The sequence below is a fragment of the Bos mutus genome, chromosome 2, assembly GCF_027580195.1.
Source record: "Bos mutus isolate GX-2022 chromosome 2, NWIPB_WYAK_1.1, whole genome shotgun sequence".
NCBI lineage: Eukaryota > Metazoa > Chordata > Mammalia > Artiodactyla > Bovidae > Bos > Bos mutus.
This window is the reverse complement of record NC_091618.1, coordinates 56,479,561-56,493,682: the sequence shown is the minus strand read 5'-3', so window position 1 is coordinate 56,493,682 and position 14,122 is coordinate 56,479,561. Positions and strand designations below refer to the sequence as shown.

The 14,122-nt window shown below is 40.1% G+C and overlaps 2 long non-coding RNA genes across 2 annotated transcripts in view; both read right to left on the bottom strand.

Moving 5' to 3' along the window:
- Nucleotides 1-5,490, bottom strand: part of LOC138990187 (uncharacterized) — a 28,973-nt gene extending 23,483 nt beyond the window's left edge. The window contains exon 1 of the long non-coding RNA XR_011466297.1: nucleotides 4,729-5,490. This is a non-coding gene — a long non-coding RNA (uncharacterized lncRNA). The remainder of the gene's footprint in view (nucleotides 1-4,728) is intronic.
- The window catches only part of LOC138992060 (uncharacterized), a 283,325-nt gene that overhangs the window by 209,310 nt on the left and 59,893 nt on the right, over nucleotides 1-14,122 (bottom strand). The window lies entirely within an intron of this gene.

The window sequence follows — 14,122 nt, the reverse complement described above, 5'->3', positions numbered from 1 at the left end:
TTGTTGTTCAGTTGGCCTGATCCAGTTTCAGAGTTGTATGTGATCTTCATGAAAGATTCTTACATCCAAAACCAGACATCTGAATTATAACAAGAGGCCTTATAATGAAGGCCTTTTATAACGAAAACGGGCCTGAGGTTTAGGGTCCATGCCCTTGTGCTGAAGAATTTTAGGCTCTAGAGCATATAAGATTCTAGCATTATAAACTTCATATGAAACATTTTTATATGTGAATCACCTTTAGCAGATTGTCAGAGCTTATTGATCTATACAGCCCCAGTGTAGTCCCTTACATTTACATGCTACATTGTGGAAGTACCAAACTTGAATGATGTGAACAGAAAATGCTAAATAATAACATACCTTAGGTAGTCTGTGAGTTTCCCACTCCTATCACTGGGGTGATATACTTTGTAAAGCAATTGTGATTGTGTTTGGTGTATTTGTATCTATGACAATACGTGTATAGCTATATCAGTATTTTCAAAACTATCTGAGAGGAAAGAAAGAATGAATGAGGATTGGACACTACATAACTTAGCATTTCCTACTGTCTGCATCTTGAGAATCTCAAAGTAGATGCATTTCTTCAGGGAAATTAGTTACATAGACTGTTTCTAGGGGATGTATTCTACCCCATATTTCTCTTAAAATTATCTGAAATGTTGGCTACAATAGGAAGACAACTAATAGAAATATCAAGTAACACATAAGAGCTATATTGCTATGCTAAGTCACTTCAGTTGTGTCTGACTCTTTGCAATCCCATGGACTATAGCCTGCCAGGCTCCTCTGTCCACAGGATTCTTCAAACAAGAAGACTGGAGTGAGTTGCTCCTCCAAGGGATCTTCCCAACCCAGTGATCAAACCTTATGTCTCCTGCATTGGCAGGCAAGTTCTTTACCACTAGCATTACCTGGGAAGCCCTGAATAACACATATCAGTTATTAATTAAAACATGTGCAGATACAATCAGACACAGAACTCTGAAGTGCCCTGAATTCACAATGCTCTATGATCTGACCTCTAACCTTTCTTAAAGCTCTCACACAAACAACATCTTTAGTGTTCCCTGAAGCCCTCAGGGGCACTGAAGCCCTGAAGCCCATGGGAACACAGAAGTCCCAATGCTTTCCAGCCTAGAAGTCACTCTTCTTTTAGGGTATCAACAGTAGTTCAAGCCTCTAATCCTGCTTGACTGCAGGAAGTCCAATTTTTACCAGCTTCTGCTTCCCAAGTATCCCTAAAAATTCCCAGGAAGGGCTTTCTCATTCCAAAAATCCACCATGACTTGGCACCCCAGCCCATCAACTGATTCTGGCCTGCTCCTCTATTCCTCTGCAGGTCAAGGTTCATTACTGTCAGCCAGTGAAACTTCCTCTTGTACAACTTTACCACCATGGAGACCCCAATCCTTTCATTCAACTCCACACAGTGGTATCTAAGACCAGGATGTAATCCTTAACAAGACTTGCATAGAGGCTTAGAGAGTAATAGAGGGGAACTTCCCTAATAGTTTAAAACCCTATGTCAGATGTAGTAGTTCTCAGTATCTACAAGCCAAGGAGCTTCCATAGGAGTTTCCTATTGGACATCTCTCACTTTGGCTTCTGACCTGCCCCCATGGTACATGGCTCACTTATTCCCCCACTGAGTGTTTTCTTGAGGCCCCTGTTCTCTCCCAGATCTGAGGCCCTCATGCCCAAAGCCAAGAGAAAGAAAACTCTTTCTTCTTCTCCAGTGAGAGGATATCCAAGAGAAAAGACCTAAGCTTCAGAGGTCCCAGTGAAAAAAATTTGTTTTTTTCACTGACATATCCCAAGTGACTGAGACAGTACCTTGACATAGTAGGCCTTCAATAATAATTGGATAATTGAATTAAACGGCTTGTTTTTCTAAAAAGATTCAGTAGTGGGTACATTTCCAAAGGTTCATATAGTCAAAGCTATGGTTTTTCCAGTAGTCATGTACAAATATGATAGTTGGATCATAAAGAAGGCTGAGTGCCAAAGAATTGATACTTCTGAACTGTGGTACTGGAGAAGACTCTTAAGAGTCCCTTGGATAGCAAGGAGATCAAACCAATCAGTCCTAAAGGAAGTTGACCCTGAATATTCACTGGAAGGACTGATGCTGAAGAGGATGAGATGGTGGATGGCATCATTGACTTAATGGACATGAGTCTGAGCAAACTCCGGAGATAGTGAAGGACAGGGAAGCCTGGCATGCAGCAATCCATGGGGTCACAAACAGTTGGATACAACTGAGCAACTGAACAACAACAACCAGAGTTTAGTTATTTCAGAACAACCCTAGTCTAATATGGGAATTTGCAAGGCCAGCTCACTCCTCTTTAGGGTCTCTTCTTTAGCAGAAGGTAAATGTGTATCTCCATATCCTTTCTGCCAAAGTTGCTCTCCACTCCTAATCACCTTTTAATGGGAAGTTTTTCCTCTTCATGGACATCAAAGTTTCCAGAAATACTTCAGAGCTCAATTTCAGCAGAACACCCACTTACTGGAATACATTGCTCACTCATTGCTCAGATTCTAGACCATAAACCAAACCCTGTTGATAGATTGACAGTCTCCTCTAATCTGAATCAGTGGAGCAGCTCTCTGCTTCCACCTTCTTTCCTTTTGGGGACTGGTACAAATATCTGTATTTGCTACTTTCTGGAAATCCCTATATGTGGTGAACATTTGCTGATTTACCAGCTTTCAATCAATAGTTCCATATTAGTTAACTTCTGACAGGTCAACTGCAGGAGAAGAGAACATAATTTGTTTTACTAGAGATCATCATTTTTTATTATTCTCCATCCATTATCTCTTTTCATTTTTCCTGTGTAGAGAATGATCATTCTTCCCCACTATTCTCCAGTTGTTCTACTTTGAGGTGGCCATGAAAATGTGTCTTCCAGATCCAGACTGTAGGCATCCTCATTAACATGCTCTGAAATCCATCATTGCATCGGAGCCATGTGCTTTGCTTTCTATGGCCCATAATGTAATGTAATATAATGTGCTCAGATGCTCCATTATGTCTAACTCTGTGACCCATGGACTGTAGCCCACCAGGTTCCTCTCTCCATGGGATTCTCCCAGCAAGAATACTGGAGTAGGGTGTCATTTCCTCCTCCAGGCATTCTTCCCAACCTAGGGATCGAACCTGTGTCTCTCACTGCATTGGCAGGAGAATTCTTCACGGCTAGCACCACGTGGGAAGGCCTTTCTATGGGTTGGATTGCTCACTCACTCAGTCGCTTCAGTCATGTCCAGCTCTTTGTGATTCCATAGACTGTAGCCCAACAGGCTTCTCTGTGGATGGGATTCCCTAGGCAAGAATACTGGAGTGGGTTTCCATTTCCTTCTCCAAGGGATCTTCCTGACCCAGGGATCAAACCCACACCTCCTGTACCTCCACATTGCAGGCAGATTCTTTATCATTGAGTAAATTTCCAGTTAATGACAGAGCAAGGTGAGGAAACTAAGGCAGGCCTGTTCCTAAGAGGCACAGGACTCTTCCAATGCCAAACTTTGATGCTGGATTTCCCAATGACCTTGCCAAACTTTCTTAGAACTAAAATGAAGTCTATGATGCTTTCCCCAACTTTCCTTCTTTTTTTCTCTTATTGACCCATAGTCAGACCTGTGTGGAAATCTAACGCTGACTTTCCTTACCTTCATTCCCTACCCCTTCCCTGCCTTACTTTTCCCTCACAGGCATTGCTTCTAATAAATCTCTTGCTATTCCAATCTCATCTTGGAATCTGACTCTTGGATGATCCAGATTAACACAAGAGGTACTGAGAATGGATTGAGAAAGTAGATGAGGAAATGGGAGTCTGCGACTAGTTTATTAGTCACTTGGGGAATGAAGGAGGTATCACCCTCTCTGGCAGGTGGAACATGGACTGTCCCTGCCACAAGGTAATAGTGGCTCAAGATTTCTAAAGATTTCGCTCTTGGTGACCTGGGAGATTATCCTGGTGAAGGGAAATTCTGTGGCAAATACAATGGTGCAGACATGTGAAATTTATGTCAGCAGGAAGTGGGAAGGAAAGATGCCTACAAATAACCAAACATTTTTAGAACTATTACACAAAGAAATAGTTGACACTGATAGCCAGATATCCAAAGTATTATCATGGCTCCCTGCTAATGTGCTGTTTTAGGAGCCAGGTAATAAATAAATAAATCATTGGAAAAGACCCTGATGCTTGGAGGGATTGGGTGCAGGAAGAAAAGGGGACGACAGAGGATAAGATGGCTGGATGGCATCACTGACTCGATGGATGTGAGTTTGAGTGAACTCCAGGAGTTGGTGATGGACAGGGAGGCCTGGTGTGCTGCAATTCATGGGGTTGCAAAGAGTCGGACACGACTGAGCGACTGAACTGAACTGAATAAATAAGTACACTAAAGTTTGGCTCATAGTTGGCTCACTGGATCCAAGAACCCACTTACTGGTCATTTAGCCAGTTCCTGAGAGTATTACTAAAATTAGAGTGACAGTTGGACTAACCCCTATACTGGATCCTTGGGCTGTGGTAAAAGCTATCATAGTGAATAAACCTAAGTGGGAACTTCTGAAACTGTCTCTAGCCCCCAACAAAAATAGTAAAAATACAGTTTCATATCCAATAAATATAGTGGAAAGTGTTGCTACCATTAAAGACCTAAATGATGCAGAAGTGGTGAGCTCTCTATTTCTGTTTAACTCACCAGTGTGGCTCCTGCAGAAAACAGATGGATCCTGGAGAATGACTATGGACTATTACAGACTGAATCAGGTAGTAAACATGATCATATGCCAAACATGGTATTGTGCTAAGGGGATTAATAAGACTTCAGGTTCATGTCATGCAGCCATTGATCTGTACAATGTGTTCTTTTTCAGTCCACCTAAAAAAGATGAAAATGATCCACATTCATGTGAGATAAACAACATTAAAATTTTCAACTTTCTCTCAGGGTTATGTTAGTACTCTTTACCCTTTGTCATAATTTTGCTTTAAAAGATCTGAATCACCTTCATGTCCCACAGAACATCACATTCATTCACTACATCAATGACATCATAATGACTGGACAAGAGAAGATGAGATGACTAGTACATTGAAGGCCTTGGTAAGACATATGCTCCAGAGGGTGAAAGATAAACCATCTGAAGACTCAGGACCTGCCACTTCAGTGAAATTGTTAGGGGTCCAGTGGTCAGGGACATGCTGGGAAATTCCTTTCAAAGCAAAAGACATATCGCTGAATCTTGCATCAGATCAGATCAGATCAGTCACTAAGTCATGTCCAACTCTTTGCGACCCCATGAATCGCAGCACACCAGGCCTCCCTGTCCATCACCAACTCCTGGAGTTCGCTCAGACTCACGTCCATCGAGTCAGTGATGCCATCCAGCCATCTCATCCTCTGTCGTCCCCTTCTCCTCCTGACTCCCAGCATCAGAGTCTTTTCCAATGAGTCAACTCTTTGCATGAGGTGGCCAAAGTACTGGAGTTTCAGCTTTAGCATCATTCCTTCCAAAGGAATCCCAGGGCTGATCTCCTTCAGAATGGACTGGTTGGATCTCCTTGCAGTCCAAGGGACTCTCAAGAGTCTTCTCCAACACCACAGTTCAAAAGCATCAATTCTTCAGCGCTCAGCCTTCTTCACAGTCCAACTCTCACATCCATACATGACCACAGGAAAAACCATAGCCTTGACTAGACGAACCTTTTTTGGCAAAGTAATGTCTCAGCTTTTGAATATGTTGTCTAGGTTGGTCATAACTTTCCTTCCAAGGAGTAAGCGTCTTTTAATTTCATGGCTGCAGTCACCATCTGCAGTGATTTTGGAGCCCAGAAAAATAAAGTCTGACACTGTTTCCACTGTTTCCCCATCTATTTCCCATGAAGTGATGGGACTGGATGCCATGATCTTCGTTTTCTGAATGTTGAGCTTTAAGCCAACTTTTTCACTCTCCACTTTCACTTTCATCAAGAGGCTTTTTAGTTCCTCTTTGCTTTCTGCCATAAAGGCAGTGTCATCTGCGTATCTGAGGTTACTGATATTTCTCCCAGCTATCTTGATTCCAGCTTGTGCTTCATTCAGCCCGGCATTTTGCATGATGTACTCTGCATGTAAGTTAAATAAGCAGGGTGACAATATACAGCCTTGACATACTCCTTTCCCTATTTGGAACCAATCTGTTGTTCCATGTCCAGTTCTAATTGTTTCTTCTTAACCTGCATACAGATTTCTCAGGAGGCAGGTCAGGTGGCCCGGTATTCCCATCTCTTGAAGAATTTTCCACAGCTTATTGTGATCCACACAGACAAAGGCTTTGGCGTAATCAATAAAGCAGTTGATGTTTTTCTGGAACTCTTGTGCTTTTTTGATGATCCAACAAATGTAGGCAATTTGATCTCTGGTTCTTCTGCTTTTTCTAATCCAACTTGAACATCTGGAAGTTCACACTTCATGTCCTGTTGAAGCCTGGCTTGGAGAATTTTGAGCATTACTTTGCTAGCATGTGAGATGACTGCAATTGTGTGGTAGCTTGAACATTCTTTGGCATTGCCTTTGTTTGGGATTGGAATAAAAACTGACCTTTTCCAGTCCTGTGGCCACTACTGAGTTTTCCAGATTTGCTGGCATATTGAGTGCAGCACTTTCACAGCATCATCTTTTAGGATTTGAAATAGCTCAGCTGGAATTCATTCACTTCCACTAGCTTTGTTTGTAGCGATGCTTCCTAGGGGCCACTTGACTTTGCATTCCAGGATGTCTGGCTCTAGGTAAGTGATCACACCATCGTGGTTATCTGTGTCATGAATATCTTTTTTGTATAGTTCTTTTGTGTATTCTTGCCACCTCTTCTTAATATCTTCTGCTTCTGTTAGGTCCATACCATTTCTGTCCTTTATTGTGCCCATCTTTGCAAGAAATGTTTCCTTGGTATATCTAATTTTATTGAAAAAATGTCGTCTTTTCCATTCTATTATTTCCTCTATTTCTTTGCATTGATCACTGAGGAAGGCTTTCTTACCTCTCCTTGCTATTCTTTGGAACTCTGCATTCACATGGGTATATCTTTGCTTTTTTCCTTTGCCTTTAGCTTCTCTTGTTTTCTCAACTATTTGTAAGGCCTCCTCATACAACCATTTTGCCTTTTTGCATTTCTTTTTCCTGGGGATCGTCTTGATCACTGTCTACTGTACAATGTCACAAACTTTTTAGAACTAACACCCAAAAAAGATGTCCTTTTCATTATAGGGGACCGGAATGCAAATGTAGGAAGTCAAGAGATACCTGGGATAACAGGCAAATTTGGTCTTAGAGTATAAAACGAAGCATGTCAAAGGTAACAGAGTTTTGCCAGGAGAATGCACTGGTCATAGCAAACACCCTCTTCCAACAACACAAGAGAAAACTCTACACATGGACATCACCAGATGGTCAACACCGAAATCAGACTGATTATATTCTTTGCAGCCAAAGATGGAGAAGCTTTATACAGTCAGCAAAAACAAGACCAGGAGCTGACTGTGGCTCAGATCATGAACTCCTTATTGCCAAATTCAGACTTCAATTGAAGAAAGTAGGGGAAACCACCAGAACATTCAGGTATGACCTAAATCAAATCCCTTACTATTATACAGTGGAAGTGGGCAGTATATCTGGCATCTACTTTATGTCAAAGGTTAGAATGTGTACAAGTTACTGAGTAGTAGCCAATGGCCTGGCCATCTGATCAGAGATCTGGAAAGAAAAGCATTGGAAGATTAAAGATAAGGGGATATGGGCTAGAGGTATGTGAGCAAACATGTGGGAAGGGACATGAAGTGTATTGTACATTAACACTAACCAAAAAGCATCTGTTAATATCATGAAGAAGTACTCAACTACTAAGTAGACAAAACAACTACCTAATTAAATGACTAGTCAGACTTTGTCACTGATCTTCCCACAATTGTCACAATAGGTACATAAATGAAGTAGCCATGTGGCAGACATGGAGGCTCTATATTGGCCCAAGAGCATGGCCTATCACATTTGGAGGCTGATTTAGTAACTGCTATCTGTAAATGTCCAGCCTATTAGCAACAGAAACCAATGCTGAGCCATCAGTAGGGTACTATTTGTTTCTCATGGGAAGCAGCTGGCCACTAGAGTGTGTGTGAAAGTCACTCAGTCATGTTTGACTCTTTGCAGTCGGACCCCATACAGTCCATGGAATTCTCCAGGCCAGAATACTGGAGTGGGTAGCCTTTCCCTTCTCCAGGGGATCTTCACAACCCAGGGATCAAACCCAGGTCTCCCACATTGCAGGCAGATTCTTTACTAGCTGAGCCACAAGGGAAGCCCTGTTAACTATGCTGGGGCTTTGGCTCAAGCACAAGGGACTAGATACCAGTGTAAGTTAGGGTCTACCTTTCCTGCTCACAGCACCTCAGTTGGCACTACTATATAGAGGAGTGAGAAGATAAGTACCTTTCCAAGATCTGTTGCAGTAAAAGAGCCTGTAGTTCATCTCACTAACCTTCCTCTTCTTTGTTTCCTCTTAGGAATATAGGTCTATGATAACCATTAAGTTACTGCTCCCTGAACCTATGTGGAAAAGTGGATCTGTTTGGTGGGTGAAGTGGATAGTAAAAGCCATGAAAATTTGACTTTCAGACATCTCACCTTGGGAAGAATAATTGACTGACAGCCTAGCTGCTGTGCTCTGAATATCAGTGCATTTGCACTGAGTTCAAACTTCTCACAGGCTGCTCCCAGGCAATGATTGAGTGAAGTGGGTCATTCTCAGAAGGGGACAGGACTCTCCATAAGGTGACTTTGGCTAAGGACTCCTGACAGCTTCACATAACTTTCTTAGAACTGCACTGGAGTTAAAGATGCTTCTACTGCACTCCTTTTCTTCTCTTTCTCGTTTATTTAGAAGCAGACCTGCATCATGGTCTGATGTTTCTCTTGGCCACCCCCATCTCACTGTTTCCCTTTATAGGACTTTTTTTTTTTTTTTTTAAATTTTCATCCAGTCTCTTCTTGTCAGCTTTCCAAGAGACCTGAATTAACATACCCTCTGTAATCCTTTCAAACACTGTATATATAACAACATACACCTACTCTGAACTGGCTCAGAAGTTCAGATGATCAGTAACTCTTTTCCATCCCATCTCTCTTCTCCACAGGTCCTCAGCACAAAAAAAAAAAAAAAAAGGACTCATCTTTAAAAAACAAATTAATAAAAGTTTACCACTGAAGTAAGGATGATGAGTAAAGCTGTCAGAGTAACCCAAGATATAGAGATAAGGACTTTACATTAAGGGATCAACCTAAAGTTCTCTTTACTTTTATACTTTCAGCCTGTTTTCTCCTTGCCTTCTATGAAGTATCTGTTACACCTTTTGTAAGATGGGATAAGATCAGAAGTGAGCTCTTAGAAAAGTGCCCAACACTATGATTCCCCTACTGGATGTCGCAAGCTATCAGACAAATTTTGAATGATTCAACATCCTGGTAGAAAAAGGAAAATTTCCGTTGTTCCAAACAGAGTAATTCACTTCAAGAAAAAAAAAATAACACAGTATATGAGCATAATTTATGATTTAAAAAAAATGAAAACAATGGACATTTGAAAGAAAGAATTCTAAAGCACAAGAAAAAATTAAACCAAGGATATAAGGATCAGGTTCTTCAGAGATAAAAAAAAAAACCCTAAATGACCAACTGACAATATAGAAGAGACTATCATAGGAGGAAAGCAAATATTCCACTTTCAAAAAGTGGACCATTTGCCTTCACAAAATATCACAGAAGTACAGGTGTTACATGTATCAGCTAAAATCTAGACATCAAAAAAGAACTCAAGAAAAACTCAAGTGTCTTGAGGGACTAAAATACCAATACTAGGAAACTCTTTAAATTCCTAAATGACAGAGTCTAGTAAAAATATAATGAATAAATATTTAATCAATGTCTTACTTTAGGAGGCATCAGAGGATTTCCCAGGCCAAATTTTCTTCTGAACAACCAAATTAGAGTGATTAGATCAGATTGTGATAATGTTTAGTTACATCTTGTACAACTAATTGGCCAACTATTTAAAAGATAACTCCTTAGAAGCGTATCTTTCCAACATTTCACCACTCTTACTAAGACTCTGTGGTTCTTAGTAAGACTCTTAGTTCTTAGGCTGTGGTTAGTCCTTATGGTACCTTAGTAAGAATCAGAAAAAGGCATCCCCTCAGGAATTTCGGCTTCCACTCTACCCAGTAAAGAGCACAACCTTAATCCACTCATTCACCCATTCAGTGGATGAAATTACCACCAAATTTTGTCACAGAAAATTAAGACCAAGAGTCACGAACTCCTTCATCTTCCATCTTCTCCACCTCAGATTTCACTCTGTCTTTGTACATTCCCTGTGTCTAGAAGACATGCTCTTTTGCTCCAGCCTCCTGGGCACTTCCTCCTCTCCCCTTCCAGGACCCAGTTATACCCATTTACACACTCACACCATTACTCCTGTGCTCTCTGCAACTTGTTTTCCTCAGCTGTCACATAGGTTCCAGTCTCCTGACTTAAGAAAAAATACACTAAACCTTTTCTTTACCCTGTCCTCCAATGCCAAACTTTTGGAAAAAGCACTGTACATGCATCTTTACCCTCACTTCTTCACCCCTCATTTGTCCCTCAATCTTCTCACAGTTGTATCTCATCTTAACCACTCTATTCATAAAAGGTCAGTCCTGACTCCCTAAGTCATGATAGTTTCTGTTTTTATCCTTCTGGATGTCTCTGCATCATTTGACTCTATTGACTTTCTTTAAATTTTTCTGCCACTGGCTTCGCAGAGACCTCTACCTCTCTGACTTCTCTTTCTAAGCTTATTATTCTTTTATTGATTTTTAAAAGGCAAGAAGAACAGCACATTCTCATCCTTATCTAAGCTTTAATGATGTCATTTACTACTGAGTGTAAGGTCATTGAAAACTTGCACAAACTTCATATATTGATAGAAAATATATTTTATTTCATTAAGGAGAAATCATTCTAAATAATGTGTTATACTCCTTTGAAAGCAAAATTAAATATCTTAAAATGAGACCACAACAATAAATGTTTAGTAGACTTTGATCCTATACTAAAAATACTTTAAAAAACAATTATCATGGAAAATATTTTGTGTGTAAAGATCTACTCTAAAAGGACTAAACAAAAGATAAGGATAAATGGGAACTTGAACAAGCACCAACTTGTGGAATGTACTTAGTAAGATAATTTAATCATTTCTCTTCAATTACCCACTTACATTTATTCAATGGGTCTGGTCCTTCCCTTGCTTCTCATTAAAACTTGGCTTTTCTTCTTATTATCACATAAAAAGTTCACTGTGATGGCTCACTTTAAGATTCATTCTTGACTCAAGATTTAGAGGGAAGTAGACACTTATGGCAGAAAGTGAGGAGGAACTAAAAAGCCTCTTGATGAAAGTGAAAGAGGAGAGTGTAAAAGTTGGCTGAAAGCTCAACATTCAGAAAACCAAGATCATGACATCTGGTCCCATCACTTCATGGGAAATAGATGGGGAAACAGTGGAAACAGTGTCAGACTTTATTTTTTGGGGCTCCAAAATCACTACAGATGGTGACTGCAGCCATGAAATTAAAAGACGCTTACTCCTTGGAAGGAAAGTTATGACCAACCTAGACAGCATATTCAAAAGCAGAGATATTACTTTCCCAACAAAGATCCATCTAGTCAAGCCTATGGTTTTTCCAGTGGTCATGTATGGATGTGAGTTGGACTGTGAAGAAAGCTGAGCGCCGAAGAATTGATGCTTTTGAACTGTGGTGTTGGAGAAGACTCTTGAGAGTCCCTTGGACTGCAAGGAAATCCAACCAATCCATTCTAAAGGACATCAGTCCCGGGTGTTCATTAGAAGGACTGATGCTGAAACTGAAACTCCAGTACTTTGGCCACCTCATGCAAAGAGTTGACTCATTGGAAAAGACTCTGATGCTGGGTGGGATTGGCGCAGGAGGACAAGGGGATGACAGAGGATGAGATGGCTGGATGACATCACCGACTCGATGGACATGAGTTTGAGTGAACTCCGGGAGTTGGTGATGGACAGGGAGGCCTGGTGTGCTGTGATTCATGGGGTCGCAAAGAGTCTGACACGACTGAGCGACTGAACTGAACTGAACTGAAGGTGGTGCTAGTGGTAAAGATTCAGACTGCCAATGCAAGAGATACAAGAGACTCAGGTTTGATCCCTAGGTCAGAAAAATCCCCTATAGAAGGAAATGGCAACCCGCTCCAGTATTCTTGCCTGGAAAATTCCATGGACAGAGGAGCCTGGCAGGCTACAGTCCATGGGGCCACAGAGAATCAGACGTGACTGAGCAACTAACAACAGCACATAGTATTTCACAACTCTCTCTCAAATAAATTACTTCAACTAATGCCCAGCAAAACCACCATTTTATGTATGTTCTTGATGTGAGTTTTGTAAATCTAAAATTCACAATTAACAATTCCCTTAGTTACCTGATACCTTAGAATCTCAGCTGAAACTTCCAGTTTAACATTCCATTTCACCTGGATGAAGAGATTTAAACAGGAGGGTACACCAGGGATTGGTTCTGAGACATTCTTATGAAAACAACCTAGTAAATGATTCAGAGATGAGCATAAGCATGAAATCTCCAAAGTGGCATATGACATGAAACTTTCAATTAGTAAAATGCCAAGTCAATAGGGTAAACTGTAGAAAGACGTAGGCTGGGTGAGTGGGCAGAGAAGTGTCAGATGAATGATCAAGGATAAGACAGAAGATGCTGTTAGGACAAAAATCCAACCATCATTGTCAGAGTAATGGTCTCTAAGATATCAGCTATGACCCTGTGAAAGAATGAGCTTCAGAAAGGTACAAGTCTACATGTGAAATAAAGTTCCTCTTTATAGTTCTTATATTATCAGAGTCTTTTGCATGTTTGAACTAAAGTTCTTTATTAAAATCATTCTTCTTTTCAGTGAAGGACAAGGTGTTTGAATTTCAAAACCAAATTTCAGACTTCAGGATTTTACCTTCAGTCAATATGACCATATATATTTATAATTGAGATAGGGTCTTAAAACTTAAATTTATGATTCTTCACATAGAATCACTTAAAAGGTCTTTATTATAAATATGCTAATAAATTTTCCTTTTTGTTTTTATAAAAATGTATGTACCTCTTTCTCCATGCATTTTCTCCCTATTGTGCATGTGTGCATTGGTAATATAAATATGTAGTTACTTGAGGTATATAAAAGTCTTCTGCAGAGTCTCAAGATCTTTTCCTCCTCATTGAGAAAGTGAGGCATTGGATAGCTGGTACAACACCCACTAATAAAAATAAATGCCCTTCAGACAGGAATTAGATAAGCAGCTTGTTCCTGCAAAAGTTGAACTGCAGCCAGTCTTATACAAACTCATCTCATAAATACTTCTCACTGGAAAAAAAATGAGAAGATGGATAGACTCAAAAATTTCCAGGAAGGTGCCAAGGATTCTGCCCAGGATTATCTCAGGGTGAAGCTTCCATCTGTTCTAACAGTTGAACTTGCTCTGCTTTGTTTCATATTTTTTGTATCAGAACTTTGAAGTTTCTGCATGAGATGAAGTATTTTTCTCATTTCCCCCTTTTAAAACACCATATTTATTTTTTTTTAAGTCCATTACTCTGCTCTATTGCTTACAGTATTTTAAGGTATAAAAAATATTTTGTGACCAAGAAATATTTTATTACATCTGTATGGCTATGTAAATATTTATGTAACTCTTAAAATGCCTTGACTGATTGGTTTTAGATTGTCTCAAATTCCATCTGCTTTCCTTGCCTCTCTGATAAACCTTCTTCAAACCCTGTGTAACTTCCTATTTATTCCTGCTTCCTGGCCCATGAAGGTCACCTTCAAAATATTATCACCTTTATGTAATAAAGATATATTCGCTTTTAACATGATTCTATTTAATCACCTAAAATGATTTCAATGTGAAGCATTACTATAAACCAATGTGAGTAATTTTCAAAGTAAACAAAAACTGAAGAAAAGGAATGCCACA